Genomic DNA, 25,536 nt, shown 5'->3' on the forward strand with positions numbered 1-25,536 from the left:
CTTAATTTTAATAAATTACAATGGTTCCACTAATTTCCTTTTGTCTTTGCATTCTTCCGGGGGGATTGGGGGTGGGACTATCATGTATTAATATGTATTAGTGTGTGTGTTGTAGTGGGTGAGGTTGGGGTGGGGGTGTTGCATGTGTGTGTCCCTGTTTTTTCCCTCCCACCTCCCCTGTGTCGTAGGTGCAGTACTCACCGTGGTCTTGCCGCCGGCGTTCATGCTTGTGGTAGAGGAGCAGGAAGACTATCGCAGGGAGAATTTGGAGTTCCGGCTCCATGGTGTCCTAGTTCCTCGTGGGGTGTGTAGAGGTGAGCGTTTTCCCTTCGGAATCCTGTTTCCGCCGTGTTTTTATCCACGGTGAATCCGCCCCGGAAAAGATGGCGGATTGGTAGGTTGTGATACTGTGGGCAGTACTTTGTCTTCCGCCTGTCTGTTGGCGGTGACCGCCAAGCTGTTTGTTTGTACCGCCGTGGCGGTCGGAGTGTTAAAGTGGCTGTCTTTGTTGGCGGTTTCCGCCACGGTCATAATTGCAAATTTTTTACCACCGCTTTAACACCGACCGCCAGGGTTGTAATGACCACCTTAGTGTTCCTCCATCAGTACCAGTCCTCATCAGCCTCCTGGGAGTCTCCAATCACCATCAGAGGTTTTTTCCCTTTGTGTTTTTTCCTCTTGGGGTGCTCCTTTTGGAGGCACTATCTGCTTAGATGTTCCATTGTCAGTGGCATTGCGGCTACCAGAAGTGATAGTCCCTATCTTTGGCAGACAAGGACAGTCAAAACATAGACTTGCAGATTTTCCCATCGCTCCAAAGCTGCAGATAGAGGTCTGTCCTCTGAGGAACCTGGCACAACTATCTGTTGCCGATTAAAGAAGCAGCTCCCCTATTTCAGGAGACAGAGTATTAATTTTTAAATTATTGAATTTGTGATGAATGACTGCACTTTTCAGAAAATAATATTGAATGAGCTTGTTTTTCAGATGTAAAATAATGTTGTATGTACCCTAGTGGAGGCAAAAGGATGCACTCAAAATCTAAAATAAAATCAATGAGGCTAAATAGTACTATTTGCTGATATAATATGTAACTGAAAATTTCTCAAGCCCGTTACTGAAGGGCCCAGAGCCAAAAAAGAAGGTGTCTGAAGGAGGAACCAGAGAACCAACTACATGTGTTTGTTATATAGTTTTTCAAGAACGAAGGTTCTTGGCTTATTCCAGACCTACAAAGCTGATTGGAGTCTCTCTGCAGTGGCTTAATATTTGTGGCAAGATTCATTATCACACAGTTAGCCACAACTGTACAGCCCCTTTAACCTCTCATATTTATTTAATTTACATGTACATTCAAAATTGTCAACCAAAAAACCCTCAGAAAAATAGATCTTATGGAGAATAATTATGAAATATTGAAAACAAAAGTCTCAGTAATTGGAAGATACACATTCAGAAATACAGTAATCCAAGAGACAAACTATCATAGTTGAAAAGTTGAAATTAAATACTTTTTTAGATTACAAACTTTCAGAAAATTATCTCAACATTAGTATATTATTTGCCACTTGAACCAAAAATCTACCCCCATGCATTTAAATAGAAGATTACAGAAGACTATAAGAAGTACTTGACTCCAGAAATATTACTCTTTTGAAGTTAAGGAGCTATTATATCGAAGGAGAAGATGAATAGTCTGATGTGAAAAAGGGATGATGGACATAGGTAGAGATTTCTCTCATTAACTATTGTTAGCCCTTTAAAACATTGTTCTAAAAATAACTAACACCTTTACCTCTTCTCACATTCCTTTTGAACCAGTTGATTTTCATCTCTATGAGCAACTCAAAGCACATTTAATTCAATAATTCAGCTCCCAATCCAGCAACAAGCATTGCTTGCCTTCGATACAGAATGTTAGCACTCAGGTTCTACATTAGACCTCAGTGAGGAATCAACTGACAGAGTGCTGCTATTGGAAGTATATGTTCCCTCAGCATTCTAGATTTTTTTCTGATAGCGACGAGGAAGGGGTGTGAAAAATGATAGGAAATGTGTCTTCTTTCTAGCTTTCCAAAACATAAACAATAATTGTAAGAGCAAATTTAAACCCTCCTCTATCAGGAATGCTTTCAGTTCAATAGCTTTTATTCTACCAAGATAGCATTCATTCAGATGTGCCCCATCTTTTTCATAAATGTAGCACTGCAGTACTTGAATAGAACGCTGAGGAATAAACAGCTTGCTGTTGGAACTACATGTTTTATTCAGCATGTGATACATTTCCTCACTTGGATAAAGAAGACATTCATGAATTTAAATAAATGAACCCTCATTTCAGCTTGTTAATCAATCAATTGATCAATCAGGTGTTATTTGTCTAGCACAGCTTGTCACCCGAGTGGGTATCCAGGTGCTTGCTGCAGGAGGTTATTCAAAAAACAATATTTTCAGTCCCTTTCTGAAGTGGGTCAGCGAGGGTGAGGTGCAGAGGTGGAGGGGGAAAGCATTTTAGGTTTTGGCAGCGAGGTGGGAGTGGGCGTATCCTTTGGTGCATCAGTGGCATATGCGTGGTATCTTTGTGAGGGTGATATGTGCCGAGCGGAGGTTCCTGGACAGTTGGTGGTGGTGAAGGTGGTGGTTCAGGTAGGTGGGTTCTTGGCTATGGAGGGCTTTGTAAGCATGGTTCAGGAGCTTGAAGTGGCATCTTTTCAAAATCAGGAGCCAATGGGGGTCCTTCAGGTGCTGGGTGATGTGGGTTCTCCTGGGCAGATTGAGGATCAATCTGACAGCTGTGTTCTGGATCACCTGGAGTCTTTTCATGACTTTGGTGGTGGTGCCTCCGTAGAGTGCAATGCCACAGTCCAGTCAGCTGGTGATGAGGGTCCATGTCACTATCTTCCTCGTGTAGATGGGAAGCCACTTAAAGATCTTGCAGAGCTTGTGGAAGCAGGCTGAACTAGCATTTCATAGAAAGTTCGCTGTCGAGCATGATGCCAAGGTTGCAGGTGTAAACATTTGGTGTGGGGGTGGGTTCGAGCTCTGCTGTCCACCAGGAGTCATTCCAGAGGGTTTAGTGCCTGCTGATGATCAGAACATCCATTTTGTCCATGTTGAGCTTAAGACAGTTGTCCGTCATCCAGGTGGATATGTTCTTCATACAGTTTTGAACGTTGGTGTTCATCTTTTGGGGTCTGTTGAGAGCTGCGTGTCGTCAATATTCAAGATGATATTGATCTCTAAATAGCTGCGAGTGGAGTCATGTGGTCATTGAAGAGTGTTGGGCTTAAGAAGGAGCCTTAGGGAATGCTGCAGATGGTGTGCTTGACCTTCGAGGTGAAGGGCAAGGCGGACTCTCTGCCTGCGTCCAGTGAGGAAGGATGCCATCCATCTGGCATAATAATTTGATCAGTGTGTGGTGGGAGATTGTGTCAAAGGCAGTGGAGAGGTTGAGCAGGATCAAGGCGGCTGCTTCTTCTCTGTTGAGTAGGGTGCGGATGTCATCTGTTGCGGTGATCAGAGCTGTCTCTGTGCTTTGATTGACTCTGAAGCCTGATTGGGAGGGGTCTGGCAGGTTGTTTCTCTCCAGGTGTTGTCATGTTGGCTCTCATTACTAATGAGACTGCTGGATTCGGGCAGCAGCACCACCAGGTTGTTGGGAACTGAGACCAATTTCACACTTCCTGACAACTGTCGGCCTAACTCTTCTGGTCAGCTAGCAGTACCTCACCAGCACATGAAAGTGGTGGTGGTTTGTGGCAGCTGTGCGCATGACATTCTGATTTCTCAGGGAAATCGTGGTGTAACAGATCTCAGACTTTTCTCTAAGTTACATTTTTTTCACACATGCAAAGGCAAACAGAAGCAGAAGTTGTCTCAATGTGTTTTACTGAATCAACTACGCTCTAGATAAAATAGCATATACTGCAATGATTAGAATGATAAAACACAATAATAGCCCTAATCAGCCCTTCGGGATCCATAGGAACACACCATCCCCCATACCTGAATATGGTAGCAGCAAAGAGGGCTGTTGATCTACTGAAAGCCCTCTCCTGTGTAGTCATAAAAGACATCAAGCCTCAGCAGACAGCTGCAGTAAAGCAACAGCGTGAAGTAGCGATTCATCTGGCTTGAAGTCTTCCTAAAGTAGGGCAGAGGGATGTTTTATAATGAAACAGCTGGTGTTCTGGGAAAACTGTCCCTTTGTAAGAACACATATATGTCCTGTGAAGTGGCAAAGATTGTGGTGTTCCTACTTTGTACTGTCTACAATATTGAGTACATCCTTGAGCAGGGAACAGAATGAGAATGTCTTACTAAGAGGAATGAAAACAGTTCCTAGGCTAAAAGTGTATGAGATAAAAGAAATAAAACATCATCACAGAGTGAAGCTTCTACTCAGAAATTAAAATGAATAAAATAAACTGTTATTAAGCGAAAGGGCACAAGCGGCAGTCCTATGGCTAAAATATTGTGCTCATGGAAGCTCACTTAAATAACCTCACAACAGTGTTCAGTGAGTTGAAGGTTGATGGTCTTCTCCAGGACTTTGGTGGGGAACAGGAGCAGCAAGATCGGGCTGTAATTCTGGAGCTCACTGGGGTCTGCAGAGAGCTTCTTGTGGAGGGGTCTGATCTCTGCATGTTTTCAGGCTTCTGGAAAAGTGTCCATGGTTAACGGGGTGCTGAGGGTGGTGGTGAGCTGGTGTCTGTTCTTGTTTCTTCCAAGGTTAAAGATCCTGTGGGTGCTCCAGAGTGGGGGGAGCTCATGAGTGTGATCATGTTTGGTGTGCTGAGTTATCCCCATGCAGTGAGTGGGTGGTCGCAATAGAGTTTGATGAGATGTTGGAGAGGTCAGAGGGTTGGGTATCAAAGTATCGAAGTTATTGTAGATGGTTTCTATCCTTTTGTGGGAGTGGTCGGCGATGTCATCGTAGAGTTCTTGTGAGGAGGGCTGGAGTTTTGGATGGCTGATGGGTAGGCAAACTCTGTGATGATGGTGAAGAGTTCCTTGGTTGGGTTGGCGCTGTTCTTGATTCGACCGGTCAGGACCTAATTTTCTTCAGCTTTGATCTGTCGGCGGTAGTCTTGAGGGCTGTTTTGAGGGTGGCTCAATAGGCGTGGTGCTTGCTGTTGTGCCATTTTCTCTCCAGTTGTTTGCACCTGCCTTTTGATATGCTGAGTTTCAGGGTGTACCAGCTGGCTTTTTTGGTGGTTCAGTGGGTCTTGTCTGGTTTGGTCATAGCGACCAGGTCGGCGGAGCTGATGATCCAGTTGTTTAAGTTCTGTACTGTCTGATCCAAGTTGGTGATGACATTGGGTTGTGACGTGCTGAGGGTTTCAGTCCATTACTGTTGACTGACCTTGATCCAGCCACGGGAGAGGGCAATGTGGCGCATGGGGGCAGTGCAGGAGGATCTGCAAGGGTGAAGTTTACAATGTAGTAGTCTAACCAGATGAGTTCCCTGATGTGGTTGTAGTTGATTCTGTTGCTGTACATGAAGATTGGGTCCAGTGTGTGTCCTCCTTTATGCATGGGACCTGTGACCAGCTGCTTGACGCCATTGTCATCCAGTCTTTCTAGTAGGTCGGTGAGGTTGGTGTCAGTGGGATCGTCCAGGTGGTAGTTGAGGTCTCCCAGGAAGACGTAGTGTTCGGATTCAATAGCGAGAGGGGTGATGAATGCAGTGATGGCATCTCTGAGGCTGGTTCTTGGTCCTGGTTGTCTGTATGCAAAGGTGCCTTTGATAGTGATGTTGTAGTCAGCATAGAGATGGAAGTTCATGTGTTCCATGATTAGTGTGGTTTCTTCATTGGTGATGATGCAGGTGATTGTTTCCTTCTGTATGATTGTGATGCTGCATTTGTGTCTGTTGGTGCGGTTGATGTGTTTCATTTTTTAGTTGGGGGTGCTGCCCCCCTTGTGTTGTGTTTGTGTGTGCAACACTAACCATAATTTCTATGAGAAAATCATAAGAGAAAAAATAATTCTCTCTCAAAATCACAGCAGAGAATACAAATTTCCACAGAATGAAATTACCTTAGAGCTCACGACAATTCCTACATCACACCAGCATTGATGACTTATATTGTGGGCAAAATCTGTTAGAACCCATTTTATTTTCCCTTTTTTGTGTCCTTCAAAAGCAGGTGCTCTTTGAAATGCATTTCAAATGGTCAAAAACGACAGAGCCTTAGCGTACTAAAATAAAAATCCAACATTGCATAAATTATATATATATATGATAAATGTCCACTGGGACAGAACTGATATTCAACTGATATCAGGTGCCTGCAATTAAATCTGCTGAGCAGCCAGGCAGTTGGCCTTTGAAAAAGAAGGAAATGTTTGATCTCTGCTGATGAAGGGATGAACCCAGAAACACGTGTCCAGAAATGTTTGAAAATATGAGGACTGAAATAATGAAAATGCCAAAGAATTCTCTGTTAGTTGCTGACTTTGCTACATTCCACAATGACCTCTTGTGAGTGCGCTTTCATTCAGGACAACTCTTTTTTGTACATATATATATATATATATATATTTATATTTATATATATATATATATACATTATATCTAACTACACATAATAATATTGTTTACCATTCAATCACTTTTTCACTTGTAGTCGTCTTTGATTTAATTTGTGCTGTTCTCTGCATGGTTTCATTCAAATCTTTTTTGTTGAACAAATCAAGGAGGCCTGTCCACCAGGTCTTTACTTCCTTTTGACAGTCAGTTTCCTAGAGGTTAATGAGACAAACTGAATTTAGTAAGGGGAATACGAGATACTTATTTTTAAAGATTTAGGGCAAAAAGCACCATGAAAAAGAAAAGTGCCAGGAGTTACTGTTTGCGGTAGACAGAGACCTAGGTGCAATTTCAGGGCAACCGTGATGGAACACAGGTCAGATCACCAAATGAGTTCATCACAGTCAAAGATCTAACCTTCTCACTCAGGGCCTGATTTAGATCTTTACAGAGAGGGAACTCCATTGCTGTGGCAATGGAGTTTCGTCCCCACCAAGATTATGGTCTGCCCTCCCGATTTAAAATTTGGTCGGACTATAGTTTGATGGTGGGGGAGACTACTCCGTCTCCACTATGGTCAAACTTGCCTGATGCCCTGAGGTTTGGCTATTAATCAAATCACCTAATTTATATGGGGTGGCATGTAGCCATTTTTCAAGGCCTGTCACCGCCAGAAAAACCTAGCAGTAGGAAGCATTGAAAAGTGTTCAATGCCCCCCTCACCATGGGAGCAAACTCCTACAATGAGTGGGCGTTGTTTTTTTTATTTTCAAAAAGAAAATTCCACTCGGGGGATTTCTCTTTAAACTTATAAAAAAATTGGTAAGTTTGCCATATAACTCAGTAATGTTGATGGACCAGTACAGCAAAATTGCAGTGCAACAGAAAACTGTGACACAAATTCCTGCCAATGCCAGAAATGTCAGCTGGCACCTCCATCATGGTGATGGGGTAATTTACCCTGGTGGAGGGCAGTCTGACTTCAAAATAATATATCAGCCCCTCAGGCTCTGAAATGGAAGGCTACATTTTCATGCAAGGCAAGGTTGCAGGCAGCATCTGCCCATCTTCTCTTGAAGCCAGATAGCTCGAGCTTGAGGTCCTGCGAAAACTGTTGGTTTAGTCGGAAAAGCTCTCAGTGGGAGTAATTAAAATTTTGCGGCTGCTAAAGTCCTTGCGTAGGGCAGATACTTTTCAGGCCTTGAAACACACATATTTTCCTAACTTTTCATAGTTTCTGGAGAAGCTCTTCTTGGTCACTTCTAAGGCTCCTACGACTTTGAGAACAGCACTTAGAGACCAGGACTTACTCCAGCAGAGGCCACCATCAGGGCCCACTCAAGCTCCAGTTGTTACTGATCAGCTGGGTACTTCAGGAGAAAAGCCATTGCAGCATTGTGTTCTTGTAGCCACATAGGAGGTCAGTCATCTGACCTTTGGAGTATACTACTTAGTCCTGTGTATTGGAGGGGGCAGATCCATCCATTTAGGTCTCCAAATAGGTCTCAAACAGCAGGTACAATCCTCTTCCATTCTTCTGCAGGTCCAGAGAATGTTCTGATGAGTTTGGGTTGATGTGCCAGCTGTACAGGTTTCACTAGCCAGTGGGTGGGTGTGACTACTGGACTATTCGAAGTCAATGAGAAAAAGTGCCCACAGACAACCCTTCTGACTTTTTCAGCACATCCTCTTTGCCTTAATGCAAACTATCCCAAACTACACAATTCCAAGGCAAATCTAACATGGCAGAATCTTTCTGTCACTGAAGGGAGCTAATATGTCAGCCAAGGGTGTGTTCAGGAAAATAAGCAGTTCCCTCCTCCTCTGTTACTGTAAACTCGTTCTGGAACCAGTCCTTGCATCCACTGGTCTGGTGCCAAACTGGCTACAAGGAGCAGGGGGAGCAAAAGGTACCTTTTATCCTGGAATTCATTTTACACTTAATTGTGAATGGGTAGGCTCTACCTGGTCCCTTTCAAGCTTATGTAGTTCCTGAACCCTCCCTAGCTGCCCCCCCCTGAGGTCACATACTTCACAGCCGGGTCTTCCTATGAAAAGGCCTCAAGAAATTGTTTCTCATTTCTCAACAGCTGTCATACCTCATTAAGGGAAAGCACTGGGAAGGCTGTCTGCCAGCAGGCTAATGCTGATTGGCCTGCTGTGGGCTCACCCAAGAAAGTTTAAGTTTAAAGAAGTCATTCTTCCTAAATATTTATTAAAAACTTGGCTTTGTGAATACATTTAAATTTCCAGTACACATTAAAAGTTTAATCACCTCTATAGATTATAACAATCAAAAGCTAGCAGGCTTTTTTTTTATCAACTTGACATTTGGGGGCTGGACACTGTAGGTACATGCCAATATGACTTTCTTACATGTACCACTTTTAAATAAAAAGCACTCTATTTTGTGACCTACAGGACCCACTTAGGGGTAATCTATTTAATATTGTTGAAAAGGGTTATTTCCAATTAAAAAGAGTTATTTTGACAGGCTTATCCATAGGTTTAAAACCTCACAAGTAGACCTGAATCAATATTTCTTCGTCAGTCTAGTGAATGAACAAAATGTGTGTTGCAGTTCACAGCTAACATTTAATTTTCCAGGGCATTCATGTTTTTTTCCCAAGCTGTATACTAATGGCTTACTATGAAGTTAAATGAAGCATTTGGAGATTTGCCAATTTTGCCATTATTTAGGGGGTCATAGCACATACACTGGGCCTGGACAGTAGTGCCCTAGTTTTAAGTTAAGTGAAAAAAACAGAAATGGCTCAGAACAAATGTGGGTGAACACATGAAAAGAGGCAATTTCTGACAGTACTGTACTACCCTGTGCTTCCCATTTCCTATTTTTTTCAGTTGGTGTCTGAAATGCTGACAGTGAATGATATAATAGAATGTTCATGTGTAGACGGTAGCAGAAGCTAGTAGAGAGTTACAGATGTAGGGAGGCTGGAGCCCTGGCAGGGCATACCTGCTGTTGCTGTAACCTAAGAACCTAATATGAAATGCAGAACTTCAGTAGCTTCAGACTCTCATATATATAGACTTCCTTCTGACTTCAACATTTTGGTGTTACGTTCCTCCATGAAAACGAAGCAATACTCTAGGGGCAGTTGGAGGACCATTTATTTCTGCCAGAGCAAAAGACCTGTCTTGAGAAGGTAGATGGAATTGCGAATTTGAAGGACTAGTTTAGGGCTTTTCACCCTCAAATCCACCAGCAAGTGGTGTCAGCTCAGGCTGCTGGGCGGGAGGAGCCTAGTGAGGAGGGCGGGAATGGTCTAGAAAGGACAAGGAGGCAACTGAGGGGGGGTAATAACCTACATTGATGCATCCAATTGTACAGACCTAAGCTGAAAGACAATAATATGGAGACAGTGTTTTAACGATAACATTTTGGAGACAGTGATATGGTTACACTGGAGAAGACAGGAAATCTCCTTTACAATAAACATAACTCTGAAACAACCTATAGAGTTTCAGGCAGTAATAATTTCAGTGGTGACGGTGACATGTAGAAATGTGTTGGTGAGTGTGCTGAATGATTTCATAATTAAGGTGACAGTGGCAAAGGCTGATCCATGCCTTTTAAGGATTAGTGTACTGAGACATTTGCACATCACTCCATTTGAATTCAAGTATCATGTGTGCTGGGCTCACACATTGTTCATGAGCCCAGTCACTGATCTATGGAGAGGCACAAGATCTGCATGCATCACTAGAGAAACTTGACAAGAAAGAACCCTGATGAATGCCTGAGGCCAGACAGAGATTAAGGAGGGCAGCAGGCATACTTTAAGAGCACTGCTTAAAGGCATTCTGCTTAATTTATGGTGTGTATTGACCAGGTAGTATTGCATGACCTCTGCTAGAACTGTGGTCAAGGTGGTGGATAGAGGTCTTGTGACAGAGAGAATCAGGTGGTTACTCAGAATCTTTCTCTCCAGCATTAGTCAGTCAATGTTGGAAGAAGACAGTGTGGTGTTTGGCAGCCAAGCAGTGCAACTCACTTGTGGGAGAGACTCACCAATTTTTTGATTCCAGACCTCGGGGGTGAAGAGGAGGTGCTGGTTCTGTAACCTTTAACATCCTGAAAGAGGGTAAAAAGCTGATGTATGATTGAGACAGATCTGAAGAAGTTAGAGAAAGCCTACCCCTGACCCCTTGGTTAATTTGGAAAGAGAAGGAGAACAATCTCCAAGGACACTGGGCTACTGTGACCTGAAGTGAAGAAAATGAAAACATTGCCTGCCTAACATTTGTCCAATTGTGAAGGTAAAATAAGCTATTCAGTTAATGAATCAGCAGAGTTATCAGACATTCATGGAGTTCCTATTTTTCCAAGTACTCCGGTTATGCCTTCTTTATCAATACTTATCAGGTTTCTTAGGTGGGAAACCACTTGGTTGGTGATTATCCTAGATTGATGCGGCAAGTACATCTTCTTGGTAATGCATGTGTCGGGTTGATAACGTTTTTCGTGTAAAGTGACTACTGTTGTATGAAAATTGCAGTTTATGTTAATGGTTGTGATGTTCTGAATGCTTAATACTGAAAAACGTTAGGATGTTTATATTATCCATTGTAGGTTGTTTTGAGAACACTCTCCGAGCATTTACGTTTGACTCCATATGAAGTCTAGTGAACAGTTTTTGTGTAGAAACATGCTGGTTGTGAGTATCCAAGTGTCACAAATGTGCAGAAGAGAAGTACATTTTATGAGTGATATAAGTGTAGGACATGTGTGTGTGTGTTTGGGTATGTGTGTATATATATATAAATGTGTGCACTTGCTGGTGCAAACTGGGAAACAAGCAGTATCATGTTGCCAGAGGTTAAATGTGGGACATACCATGAGGTATGTGAAGTTGAGGAAGTGTAGTACCATGTGATGAGGAGTTGCATTCATATAAAACTTGTTGATGAAGATTCAGTACACCAAAGAGAGTATTCTCATGTGTAACAACTCCATCTGTTTTACATGGTGTCTCAAGATTGTTCAACTTTTTCTAGACCCTAGTTTTGCAAGTATTAGGATTCTCTGCACTGTGACAATGTTTTTCTGTGCTCAGGTCCCTAAAAGTGTACTGTCAAAATTAATTTCACCTACTTAGTCTACTTAAGACAATTGTAGACAAAAGAGAAAGGATAGCAAAGGAAGGTTGGTTTAGGGTGGGACGGAATTCATCAGACCTTCTTGGCAAAGTGCATGACAACACTTACACAGCTTGCATAAGGCAGGTTACATGCGCAAACACACACACAAAGAATGCATTCCAATCTCTAGCTAAAAGAAAGAGTGAGTGGAACTCAAATAGTAGAAGTTAAGAGCAAGTAGTAGTGTCAGTTTGCAATTGAAATTGAAAACCTACAAAGCATTATAGGATTGAGTGATCATTATGTAGAAGATTGTACATGAATGGAACTAAACCAAAAGTATATCAATGCTAACGCATAAAATATTAAATGCAACCATCAACAATAGTACACAAGATTACCATCTAATAGTTCATTTTTTCTGATCAAAATGCAAAAATCCCTTTTGCAGTTTCAGATGTTTCTATTTTATCCAACTTTATGCAGAGTAATTATTATATAAAACATTAGGGCTTATTCTCAAAGGTAAATTTACACTCATACTTTAAAGTAACTTCACTACTTTTGGTTATTCACAGTTATTCACGGTTATTCAATGTAGACTTACATTCCTTCACCCCATCCCAGTGAGTGGAGCCATATTTATAAGCATTAAGTGACTATTAGCAACTCTTTGCACAGAGACAGGGGTATCCGCCACTGGAGCATTGATCTCCTTATGCTATAGGGAAAGATAAAAACAAAGGGGCATATTTACAAGCCCCTTGAGCTGCCAGCATTCTGCACCACACACAGAAAGAGGATAAAGCCTCCAATAAAGCCTCCAAGGATTGCTTTTGTGCAGAAAGGGAACGTGTCTACCATGCAGACACCCTTGCACCTTGGTGCAAAGGAGTCTGCATTGGTGTTAATGTTGAAATTTTACTTATGAATATTCATGTATTCTGAATGTTAAATCTGCATAGAAAATGAGTTAACGTAGAAAAATAATACACAGGTTCGAAAATGTACCTACTTGAGTGACCATCAATAATCATGAAGTGTACTTATCAACAGCTTACTAATGTAAAATGTTGAGCTTATATTAGGATAAATGTAGTAGTATGTCATATTAATGGCTTTGTTTTATGTACTTGCTTTATTAATGATAGGTCTTAATTTAGCAAGGTCTTGGGCCTAGTTGCACAGCCTCATGTCAGGTTGCGTTGCTTAGACGAATCATAAAATGGCAGCTTAGAGAATTAAAATGTAAATTTCCATTGTGTTGACCGAATGCTAGTAGCTAAAATTCTTTCCCATGAGAACTGCTCGCTAGAAAAGGTTGTACTTGCTACAGATACTTTGTATAACTTAGTGTGCGTAAGGCAATGTTCCCAGGAAATAACAATGGATGCACTGACTGGAGTATAAGATGATACAAATTTGTTACCTGACAATCCCAACGATGGGAGAAGGACAAGAAGAGCCAATTATCGACATGTGAACAATGGTTTAGTAAATTCTTAGATTTGAGGTTCTATTTTCATTGGACTAAATGTAAACGTACAATTGTTTGACCAATAGCAATGTGGGAAGTAGTTTTAGGGAATCTAACGTAGCCAGACTGCACGGGGAGGAGATGGGCCATTTCTCACTTTTTCTTGAACGTCCCGAAAGGAGACGTGCTTACCTTTTCCTAACTTTGTTGCCGAGAAGTGACATTCTGTTATGTCCGTTCCTGAGATATTTCTGTCTTGAACTTTATTGCTGAATTCTAATTCTTTGCTGACTGAACAGATGTCCAATTGATGAAGACACTCACAGCTTGCTGAACCATGCTGAGGCAAGTTATAATATGATGTTACTGATTGCTATGTCTATTTGCTTTTGTCCTTAGGTACGAGCCGGTCATTTTGAGACAGCCATAGTTAGATGTTTTCCAAATTTGTGTTGACTAAATTGTTTTGCATGAAGCCCAGACATGACATTCTAATCAGAAGGCTAGTTAGGATGCTGACTATTTTGTGCCTGTTAAATATTGACAACAGTTGATGTCCTTTCATTGCTGAATCTAAATGTAGGCTATTTCTATTGTGCTGTTACTCTTGCTATTGATTTGTACTGTAACTTTAGAATGTGTAGTGATCCAAGCTTTGATTAAATTGTGATTCTTAAAAGATTTGGTCAGCCAGTGTTGTTTCTGTATGCTTATCATGTGATTTTGAGACTATGGGGGTTATTACAACTTTGGAGGAGGTGTTAATCTGTCCCAAATGTGACAGATATACCACCAGCCGTATTACGAGTTCCATAGGATATAATGGACTCGTAATACGGCTGGTGGTATATCCGCCACTTTACCGTCACTTTTGAGACGGATTAACACTTCCTCCAAAGTTGTAATAACCCCCTATGTTACATGATATTAGCATTGTTAATATAGGGAAATAAGCATTCTAACTTTTACATAAAGGTGTGGTTATTCATGACCAAGGGGTTATGGTGTGTGGAAATTAATGACTCCCAAAATTATTGAGAATATGGATTGGTATTGTTAATTGATTGTTATTGATACTGAGTCTTATGGTGGGAACTACTCTAAGCGCAGTCAAAAGGTCCACCGAACCTCTAACGCGTCCCCTTATAATCTAACAATAAGAAACCAAATAAGGTCACAAGCGCTAATATTGGTGCTAGGCATTCAATTGTGCATCAGCACTAGCTGAAAGGACAGGAATGCACAGTATCTCATAAATATGGTGCATTCCTGACCTTTCAAAGTTATGTAGGGCAGTGCAGCAAAAAGACTCGAGACTCGTGGCACTGCCCTTGGCCAATTCTTTGTAAATATGCCTCAAATTTCATTAAACTTTTTAAAAAGTAGTAGTAGTGAAATATTTGTATGTTAAATATGAAAGCACATTAATTTTGCATGTTTATTTTAAATGTAGGGCACACTTTAGAAAATGCTACAGCACTATAAACTTAATTTAAATGTCATCTTCAATGGATATAAATCTATTAAATTTCATTGAAATGTCTTTTAAGAGATTTATTTAATTAAATTAACACAAAGTAAAATGTTTAAATTCTTCATTTGGGTATTAAAATGACTAAACTTTCTGTATGGAATTAATTTAAATATTTTAAAAAACATTTATATGTTTTTAAATTTAAAAGTTAAAAGATTTTAAGATAAAATAATATTCTTAATTAACTGCAATGTTTGAAAAATCACATTAAGTTTGTATAGATTCTTAAAAAAGTTAAAATAAATTGATTTGTATTAACATTATTTCTAATTGGGTTTTATTTTAAGTCTCTTCCTCTATTCTTTCTATGGGAGGGTGTTACAGTAGCAGTGGCTGGCCATGTGTGGCACAGGACTCTCTACAAGATGGGGAACATTTACTATTATTTTGGGTCCATTTTGACTGCAGCAACTTTAGTAGTGCAGCTTGTTAATAGAAGTGGCTTATACTTTGTGGGTGGGTACATGTACATCTGTAAACCCCTACTCAGCACTCCCTAAACCCTCCTTACTCCATCCTAAACCCTTCCTGTAAGGAATTGGGTTACTGGTTGAGGGGGCTGAAAGCCCCACTCAGGCAACAACCACAGTCCTTACCAGGTGAATCACAAAAGAGACTAAATTAACCTGTGCTTAAACCTATAGTAGCTTGGTACAAAATCAGTCAGGCTTAACTTGGAAGCAATGTGTAAAGTATTTATGTAGCATACAAACAGTAATAAAGTGAAAACACAACACAAGACAAATCCCAGACCAATTTAGAAATTAAGTACATTTCAATAAAATTATACCAAAATGACAAACATCAAATCAGTAGAACCAGAGATATTGAAGTTTTAGGTAATTATAGCACATAAAAGCATGAAGAACCACTCAACCCATCTGGTCGTACTAGTCCGGGGTGAAAAATCACAAGTTCAGGTCAACTGGACAGGCCACATCCAGGGACCAGATTATTCCTGCTGAAAAATATACCTTCTCGAACTCCGGTACAAAGCGTACACATTTGTGGTTAATGAGGCTGCAAGGAGCACAGAAAGCACCACAAGTGGTTGTTGCTATAGTACAAAGTGCAGAACTCACTTTGATGGTTGTCACTGGTGGTCGCTGTAGCTTGAAGATTCAAGTTTACCAGAGTTTCGCAATGACGGTCATCACTGGCCGTCTTTGTAGTGTGAAGTGTCAGGTTTACCGGAGCTTTGTGTTGATAGTAGTTACGGGCATGAATGGGCGCGCTCATGGTCGTGAAGAGTCCAAAACCTCAGAATTTCTTTTTTCTTCATTGGAAGAGCTTAACTGATGCCAAGCAAGGGTCCAGGATCTGGGGAATCACCCCTTGGGGTCAGAAACTCACACCAGCAGATTCCAGCAGAGTCCAGCAAGTCTAGATGTCTGTCCAGGAAGGTCAAGTGCAGCAGATCAGTTGGGCAGTAGCAGAGAGGCCTCTAGAGATTGATGTGTCACTGTAGCTCAGACAGCATTTTCTGGCAATTCTCCCATCCCTCTTACATTTACTATTAAAATATATGTATACAGTATATTTGTGGAGATCTCCACGCATAAAAGATAGGAATGGCAGAGGCATAGACCTCTGCACGTCGGTTAGTTAATAGCATTTTGCAGAATATGAGTATTACTATTGTAGTACTACTAAACATCTAAAATCACTACAGAATACAGTTTGTGAATAGGCTTCTTAAAAGATGGGAGAGGGACATAGGCTAGTAAGTAGTATTTTGTAGTATAACTGAATGTCTTACAAAATGCAGTCTGTGAGTAGGCGACATTATGTGGTAATATTGAGACATACCATATTTACCACTTCAGATATGGATGCAGCATCTTCTTTGGTTGGGTTATACTATTATCTATAGGTCTAGCCTCTACCAGTTGCTGTATTCTGCATTTCCCTCAGGACAGACAGGTTCAAGGCCCCCACAGTAAAAATAAAATCCACGTAGCAGGTATATACTACAGTATAGGGTACTTTGCGTTACTTTAGAAAACTTTCCAATGCAAATCAGGATTTGCATTGGAAAATATATCCCAACATAACACTTTGTGCTAGGTTTGTGTCACTTTTGTGTTAGTACTGGTAATTTTCCCCTTCCTATGGAAAAAGGGATGGAAGAATCCACACACCACATTCTGAGGCATGGAGTTCAAGAGCCTGCTGACTGAGATGCAGTGGGGTGCCCCACGCCTCGCGGATGCCAAACAGGTAGAGCTGTCTGAGGACTTTCCTGGAGCGAGTCGCCTCATGAAATTGCAAGCCAGGCCTGGGACCCAAAGGGCTCAGGCCAGCCTGAGTGGGTCTTAACAACACTATGAGCATCCTTCCCATCGAAGTTCCTCAATACACGCCTAGTACAGAGAGGCATGCAAGCTTCTGATATGCCCCAACTAGGACACTGACTAGGGCCCTGGGAGGTACCACAGTGAACCTGACCCGCACATCATAACTTTAAAAACACTCCACCAGGTAGGCAAGCTAGCTCTAATTTGGTAGATCAGTGAACCGGGTGAGCACCCAATGAGCAACAAGTGCAGCTGTCTGAGTGAGGGCCTGAAAGGAACAGACACCCTGAAACCAAGGAAATACATGGACTCACACAATAAGTATACTGAGAGAGTCAAATCTTTGGGGAACCATCTGGGGAGACTCTGGTTCCACAATTCATGTTGGGACTCAACCTGTGGCACCTGATGAGGCAGGAGCAGCAATGTATACTTGGTTGCAGAAATGTGGGCCCATTCTTTCCACAAAACCCCTTCAGCAACTAGGACACAATGCCCTGCCTACCCTTACCCAAAAATGGCTCAACAAGACTCCCCCAACACCACCCATGACTAAAGTACTTCAACAAAAATATTCATACTCAGAGTTGTGTCAATTAGAACCGACTTAAGGATATGAATTAATGAGCTGTGCAGTGTATTCTCTGAACTGAGAGATGGTGACTTGGAATGGACAGAGGATGACAGACCTGAGGAACAGGATTCTGGCCTATGAAGAGCAAAATATTGAACTCTAGATTAGGCAAAAACACCTAAAACCTATACATTTCAGAACAGCATTAGAATGGGGTCTAAAGACGTGGTGAAGACAGCCATATTCAGGAATTTGTACAGGACCTCTTACATGCCAAAAGAGATCAAGCAGACACACCACATATCAAGCTGAATCAAACACATTGCATATGCAGGCAATAGGATCATAAGAAATAGCCTTCAGACACCATAAAAACGATGCTCTTTTTCGATGAAAAAGAACTGATTATGCATCGAATAAGAGAAAAAGACAGGAAATTCATGGTCCAACACATCCCTTATCAATAGGGTCACCTTTTCCACATCCATTTCACTTGAATATGCCAATAGAAAATACTGTAATCACTATGAGAAGCAATGGCTGATGGTTCTCTGGATCACAGAGGGGTATCACGGTTAGGCAGGAACTAGGTTTGTTGTGGAGTCAACAGCACCCACCATGGCAGACAGCCCAGAAAAGGAGCAGGCCCTAGCAGATACATCCACATACGATAGTGGTGGGAAAATATAATGTGATCTACCGCCAAAAGAGGATAGTAGCAGTACAAGATATTTCACAGGAGTCTAAGAAGCAAGGATCACAGGATATACCAGGACCATGAGACAGAGGACACACATAGAGGCATCTCACACAATCATTCAACTACTTTCAATTCATGTAAAAAGGCTAAACTCCCAAAGCATGCAACAAGAATTGTGGAGTTATATAGCCGCACATGACAGTGATATGGCTTTTCTATATACAACTAATGCTATCACTGTCCTTACCAGTTCAGGGCATGAGCATCCACAAAGCCAGTTGGCTTAGCAATATTTTGCGCATCCAACAGGTGCAGTAGAAATGCCAAAGTTAGGAGGTATGGTAGGGGTACTCATGAAATTGCAACTAGTACTACACCCTCCTTAACCTAAAAGCCCTTGACTCACCTCAGGAATCATATTTTTGAAAACTATTAAAAGAGGTACATAAAGACACAAAGGGAGATCCAATAGTTTGTGGTGACTTAGGCCCTCACTACAACCTTGGCGGGCGGCAGGGGCCACCCGCCAAGGTTTAACTGGCGAGCGGCCGCCAATGTGGGCGCAATCCCGCTGTCCACATGATGAGATCCGCGCTGGGCCGGCAGGCGGAAACAGAGTTTCCACCCGCCGGCCCAGCGGGGATGTCGGGCGTAGCATGGGAGCCGGCTCCTAATGGAGCCGGCGGTGTTGCGGCCGTGTGACGGGTGCAGCTGCTCCTGTCGCGCTTTTCGGGTGGGGATGTGCCTGGGGGCCCCTGCACTGCCCATGGCAAGTGCATGGGCAGTGCAGGGGCCCCCAGGGCCCCGTGACTCCCCTTCCCGCCAGCCTTTTCATGGCGATCTCTACCGCCAAGGACAGGCTGGTGGGAAGGGGACTCGTAATCCCCTGGGCAGGACTAAAACCGCCAGGACAACCATGGTGGGAAAATCGGCGAAACAGCCTGACCGCCAGGGTTATAATGAGGCCCTTAGTCTGGCATCCCAGGCTATATAGCTAGATGGGGAAACAAGGTCTTACACTGGTTTGGGAGCCATGTCAAGAAAACAAGATAAAGAACTGAATGGCCTGGATCTAGTAGATCCTCACAGATATCTTCACCCAGAAGATTTTCCCTATTACTCCCATACCAGTGCCATATACTTTTACCCTCACTCTCCTTGATTCACAGCCTAATAGAAGTGGCCACGTGCAATATCTACTTTTCTAATCATGCCCTAATAGAAATGTCTTGAGAAGGAGGGATACCTCCACTAGGGACATAACACTGAAGGCTGCTAGTAGGGAATACATCAGGACTTAGGGCCAGATGTAGCAAGGGTTTAGCGAGTCGCAAACGGCGAAAATCGCCGTTTGCGAGTCGCTAAAGCCACCTTGCTATGTAGAAATGCATTTTGCGAGTCGGAACTGACTCGCAAAATGCATTTCCGACTCGCAAATAGGAAGGGGTGTTCCCTTCCTATTTGCGACTCGCAATGCTATGCATTTTCATTTGCGACCGCGATTGCGGTCGCAAATGAAAGCGCAGTTACCATCCACTTGAAGTGGATGGTAACCCAGGCGCAAAAGGGAAGAGGTCCCGTGGAACCCCTTCACCTTTGTGTCTGGAAAAAAAATAAAAATCAGAGCAGGCAGTGGTCCAAGGGACCACTACCTGCCCTGAAAAATACAGAAACAAAAGGTTTCGGTTATTTTTTCAAAGTGCAGCCCGTTTTCCTTTAAGGAAAACGGGCTACACTTTGAAGAAAAAAACTGCTTTTTTTAAAAGCAGTCACGGACATGGTGGTCTGCTGTCTCCAGCAGGCCACAATCCCCGTGAGTGCCCTGACTCGCAGAAGGTGTCTGAGACACCTTTCTGCATTCCAAATTGCGAGTTGCAATTTGCGAGTCGCTGGGACTCGCAAATTGCAACTCGCAATTTGGAATCTTCCTACATCTGGCCCTAAGTTCATAAATCGACGATGTTGAAAGCGATAAGCAAATTCTTTGACACAAATACCTCTCTCTGACATGGCCCCACATTAGGGTCAGGGATGCCTTTAAACCACAACATATGGTGCAGTCATCTGCATAGAAGCAGGGCAGACCTTAGATCGAAGAATAGTGGAAAACCATCTCAAGTTGAAGCTTACTGAAAAGACCCAATGCTGGGTAATGCCAGCCTGGTAATTGGAGGCGAGACAGTAGACTGGGAGGGTTGGAGATTGGCAGGCATTCTGCATATAGACCAACTTTTAGTAAATGGGGGTCTTAAATCCTTCATGGCCCTGCAAGAGGAATTTTGCCTTGCGACAAGACAATATTGATGATATTTACAATTCCAGCATTGTTTCAAATGCCGTATGGGGGTTTGCCCGTGGATCCCCCATCCCTCACCAGTATTTTCTTATATCAAGTCTTGGGATACATCCAGGGGAGTGATGTCAGGTATCTACAACTACTGAATCACCACTTATTCTCTCTACCCCTCTTAAAGGCCCTCCAAATGAAATGGCAGTTGAGACTACAGGTGGAATATGAGATGGTTGACTGGGTTGACCTACTGGAAGCAAGGGAATGCGGTGCATGGGAGGTTTGGATGAAATACTGTCTTTTTCAAACCTTACATGACTGGTACTGGATGCGTCAGAAACTTAGGGCTGCAGGCCTCCTATCACATGCGACCTGCTGGCGCTACCCTCATGTCCACTGTGACCTACTCCACATATTATGCAACTGCCCCTCCATACAACTTATTGGGACGCAGTGTGGACCATGAGATGAATGGCTCACAGCAATGTATCAAACTGCCTCACATGAACTGGTTATTCACAGTCTACAAGACAGGACAGAGATCTTTTTCCAAACCTGGGCCCCTTTCTTTTGTGGCACAGAGAATTGTCACAGTCAAACTGACCTTTCAGCATCTCCCTAAACCTTTCAACTGCCCCTCTTAATTCACGCTATGTCTTCCTTGTCCCACCCCTCCACCCCAGATCACACTCGCACACATTTGACCACTTACAGGGGATCCTATGTTACCCTACAATGCAACTCTCCCCCCTTTTTCATCTGACCTTCACTCCCTCCCCCCACGGTCACTCTTTGCTTTCCTCTCATTTCCTTCCCTTTCCTTCTCTTTCTTCCTCTCTTTCTCTACTCCTACTTTTCTTCCTTTTTTCTGTTCTTACCTACCCCCTCACTTTAGTTCTTTTTTCCTCCCTCCTTTCTCTTCCTACCCCCCTTTTTCTCATTCCTGTAGGGATCCTCTACCTTTTCCCTCTTTCCTTATCACTTTATGATTTACTTTCTTTCTCCTTTCCTCCTTTCTCCCCCTTCTTTTGAGTCCCTCCTCCTTCTTTGCCCTTTCTGAAGAATACTTCCTGTCCTCTACATAAAAGGTGCAAGCACTTTGAGATGGATCATGCCTGTTGCCCCACCTTCTCCTCTCAACATCGCTATTGTCAAATCCAGGGATGTCTACATGCCCATAACCTGGACAGGGACCCATTAGCCTTCTAGTAGTTCGTTCTATAGGTTATAGAGTACGGTCTACGAAGCAGCCCTCTGCTTCACCCTATCTAGAGCCACTAGTTTAATGATGCTCTAGAAAATGGTCCCCTAAATATGATCCACATAGTAGACCCCAAGTGCAAATGTTGATGTTATCTTATGTGTATCCTATGACTGAATACATGTTAGTGGCTTGATCTCATTGATTGTAAAGGTTATAAAGGAAAACATATACTTCTCGAGGTCTCTATGCTGCAATATGATACTGTAAGTTGCTATAAAATCAATAAAGAATTACTGCAACAAAAAAAAAGAAATGACCCAATGCTGACTACCAAAGGCAGGGGACAGCTCAAGGCCCATAGGATCAAATGGGTGGAGTAGGCATGGATGAACATGGGCAGCCCTATTAAAAAAAAGGAGGAAGAATATTGACCTTACTTGCCAGGAACCTGCGCTTCCAAAGAGTGAGGACACACATAGATAAAATAATGAAAATGGGTATGACATTTCTGGCAAGAGAGCAAAACAAAAAAGAAACCTTTAGGGACTTCTTTCAAGCTCTTTATGCAAGGGAGAGGAATGCAGGGAAGACATAGAAAGCTACCTGGGGAACTGTGAGTGTGCTCTGTTCTTGGCAGAGGTGGGAGATCTTCTCAAGGACCCAACATAGATCTTGGAGAGCTAAGTAGCCTTCAAAATCATGTAGTCTGGCAAGATCAGGGCCCGATGACTTCTAATTATCCCTTATGGAACATGTGTCCCTCAATTGGATCAGCACTGGTGGTCCTAATAAGCCCATTTGAATATACATCAGGCCTTTCCTCCACTATGAGTGAGGCTCGTATCACATTACTCAACAAATATGGGAAGGATCTGAATGGCTCTGCATCTTATTGGCACATAGCCCTGTTAAGCACAGAGTCAAATATCTTCACTAAGATCCTGACTGTTGTGAAGCTCTTATGTCTCACCTAATATACCTTGACTGAGTGGCCTTTATCAAGCAGAGGAAAGGCAGTGATAGTATTTGGCAGTTGGCCCATCTGATGAGAAGCCTAGAAGAAAGAATTTCCAGCCTCATTATTATTTCTTAATTCAAAAGAAGGATTTTGACCAAGTTAGTTGGTGTTTTCTTGAAACCGTCCTTGACAATCTGTGGTTTGGAGTGAGAATGAAAGACTAGATCCTCCCAGAATAGAATTCCCAGACAGCCTCTGTTAGAGAACATGTGATGGAATTCCACACTGTATCCCTCCTCAGGGGCACTATGCCGTGGTGCTTTCTTTCCCCTCTTGTTTTTCGCTTGTGGCTGACACTGCTATTGATGAAAATAAGGTCCTGCTGTGACATAAGGACTATCTTTTTTGCAGGGGAAAACACATGATCTGTAATTTTAAAGATGAAAAAAGATAAAATTCTGCTTTCAGAACTTCAGGACTTTCCTACTGGCTGTCATGGAAGAGCCTGATTGATTTGAGTGTCAGGATTAAAGTATACAAATTGAGCAGAAATTGATCATTTTCAACATGCCCATCCACCTTATAAGTGCTCACAACATTTAGGTGGGCTGATAACTTGATTCGTTACTCGGGCCTGAAATGTACTAATAGGATGGAAATATGGAGGGACGCAGAATGGATGGTAATCCACACACAACTATGCAAGGATGTCAGAAGATGGTGCCCACTTTACATCTCATTGTTGAGATGCATCAATGTTCTCAAAATAAATATATTTCCCAAAGTCCTCTAACTAGTTTAATCCCTTCCAAAGGGCATTCCAACTGTAGACATACACAGCATGCAGAATTGCCTACTATTCTTCATTTGAGGGAAGACCTCACATCACCAAGAAAATCTTGATGGCACCTAACGACAGGGATACTCGGCCACACCTGGTTGGATTACATGCTGCAGCACACCTCTGTACCATCTCAGAGTGGACAGTGGGGACATTTCAGAAAAAGTGTCTTTGTGGATCAGACAAAGGTAGGCTAGCCCTTGTAACAAAAAACAAATAAACCACCTTCACTAATGGTTCCCATCAATCGGAATCCCTGAATTTGATAATAACAAACCGTCAAGCCAAGGTCATTAACATACGTTCATATAAGGTCACTGTATCACATTTTAATTTACAAATATAATTACATTCATTTGATACTGCATACATATATATAGCACAAATAGTCCCATGTAGCCTGGGAAAGGCCAAAAAAATAAAAAAATAAAAACTATAATTCACACAATCTCAGTCATACTCATTAAAAATAGAAAGAACAACAGAGATGGAACATGTTCTGAAAAATTCAGACCACGCACTATAACAAAACAGAACTCCAGGCAAGGGGGCCTATATAATACCCGTGTGGATTCACCAATGTCACTTAATCAGAAGTCCCCAACATCTAGTAAGTACATAATTATGGGAGTTCATACGATCGTGATCCAATACATTCACAGCATGGTCATTGATTCTTCACTTATAAGGTCAAATGTCCAAGTGTCATGGATCAAAAATTCTTATGTGGAGGGGTGAAGTCCAGTCAAAAATCTTTTTCTATAGCAATAATGCTGACGCGCGTTTCGGTGTCAAGTGACCCAAATGGTCACCCACTCTCCTCAGGGCACACGGCAGATATAATACTGAAAGGCCCCCCAGGAGAGGCTATAATCCTCATAAACATAGTACCTGCAATGTAAAATATTTACATTATGTCCCGTGGCTTGCCTGAAACAAAAGAAAGAAAAGAAAGCAATCTATCTGATAGATCTTTTCACATCACCCAGCTTAAGTCCTTTGAACAAAGGGAACATACTGCAACATTCCTAAAATGGTTCAGATGCGATACAGCTAAGTAATTATTTAAGCCACCAGGCTCTTTATCCTATATTAGTCAAAGGCGGCCACTCGGCCTCAACCCACTTTGAAAAGCTAATGTGCAGCTATGCAGGCTCGAGGTGAGTGATTTCTAACACTTATGGGACAAGGCAGTTAAACGGAGGCCCTATCATCAAAGACTGGCCTATGGGCTGACACTCCTAAAATATATCAATGCATCCTCTACAGAGAGTCAGAATACTAATTAAGGTATCGGTGCGACATGATTCCTATGTAACTGAATTAATTTTTCCTCAGTCACAGAGGCATGCTCACACCCTACGTATCTACACACTCCAGTGCTCTCTGGAAGGAGCGAAGCTGTAGGGATTTCTAGATGTTTCTCCGGCTTAGCACTCTCTTTCTAGGCTCAACACTAATACTTTCACCCCTACTGCTGTAACAATGCCTCGTGCAGCGTCCAGGCTGATTGACTCAACTTGCTTTTGCTTGAAACTTTGGAGGACTGCTGCTCCCTCTGATGTTAGTAAGGTGTGTGGGTCATTTACTTAACTTATGATTAATCGAGGCATGTCCCATGTATGATTTGCTTTGTCTAAAAAAGAATTAAGAAGAATATGAAGTAATTAAAAAGGTATCTGATAAATAAATACGAATGCGAATTTTCTCTTTAACAGTCAATTAAGACCACACTCCTCTGTGAGACATTCAAAGTTACTTATTTAAAATTAGAACAGATGCATTCATTCCTCTGACTCTAAAACATGCTGTATCTACAGACTCCGGGATAGGAAAATAATGCCGGTCGGATTATTTGTAGCTTTTACAAATTTTAATTCACAGTATGTGGCCAATATGTCATTCGGTTATGAATTACCACACACCTCCTTCCTACTGTCTCTTTTGACTGATTTATATTCTAGAATGCTGGTCAATCAACTTTCAATCTATTGTCCAAATTGTGCACGGAGTCACAGTAAGT

The sequence above is a fragment of the Pleurodeles waltl genome, chromosome 8 (assembly GCF_031143425.1).
Source record: "Pleurodeles waltl isolate 20211129_DDA chromosome 8, aPleWal1.hap1.20221129, whole genome shotgun sequence".
In the NCBI taxonomy this organism is placed as follows: Eukaryota; Metazoa; Chordata; class Amphibia; order Caudata; family Salamandridae; genus Pleurodeles; species Pleurodeles waltl.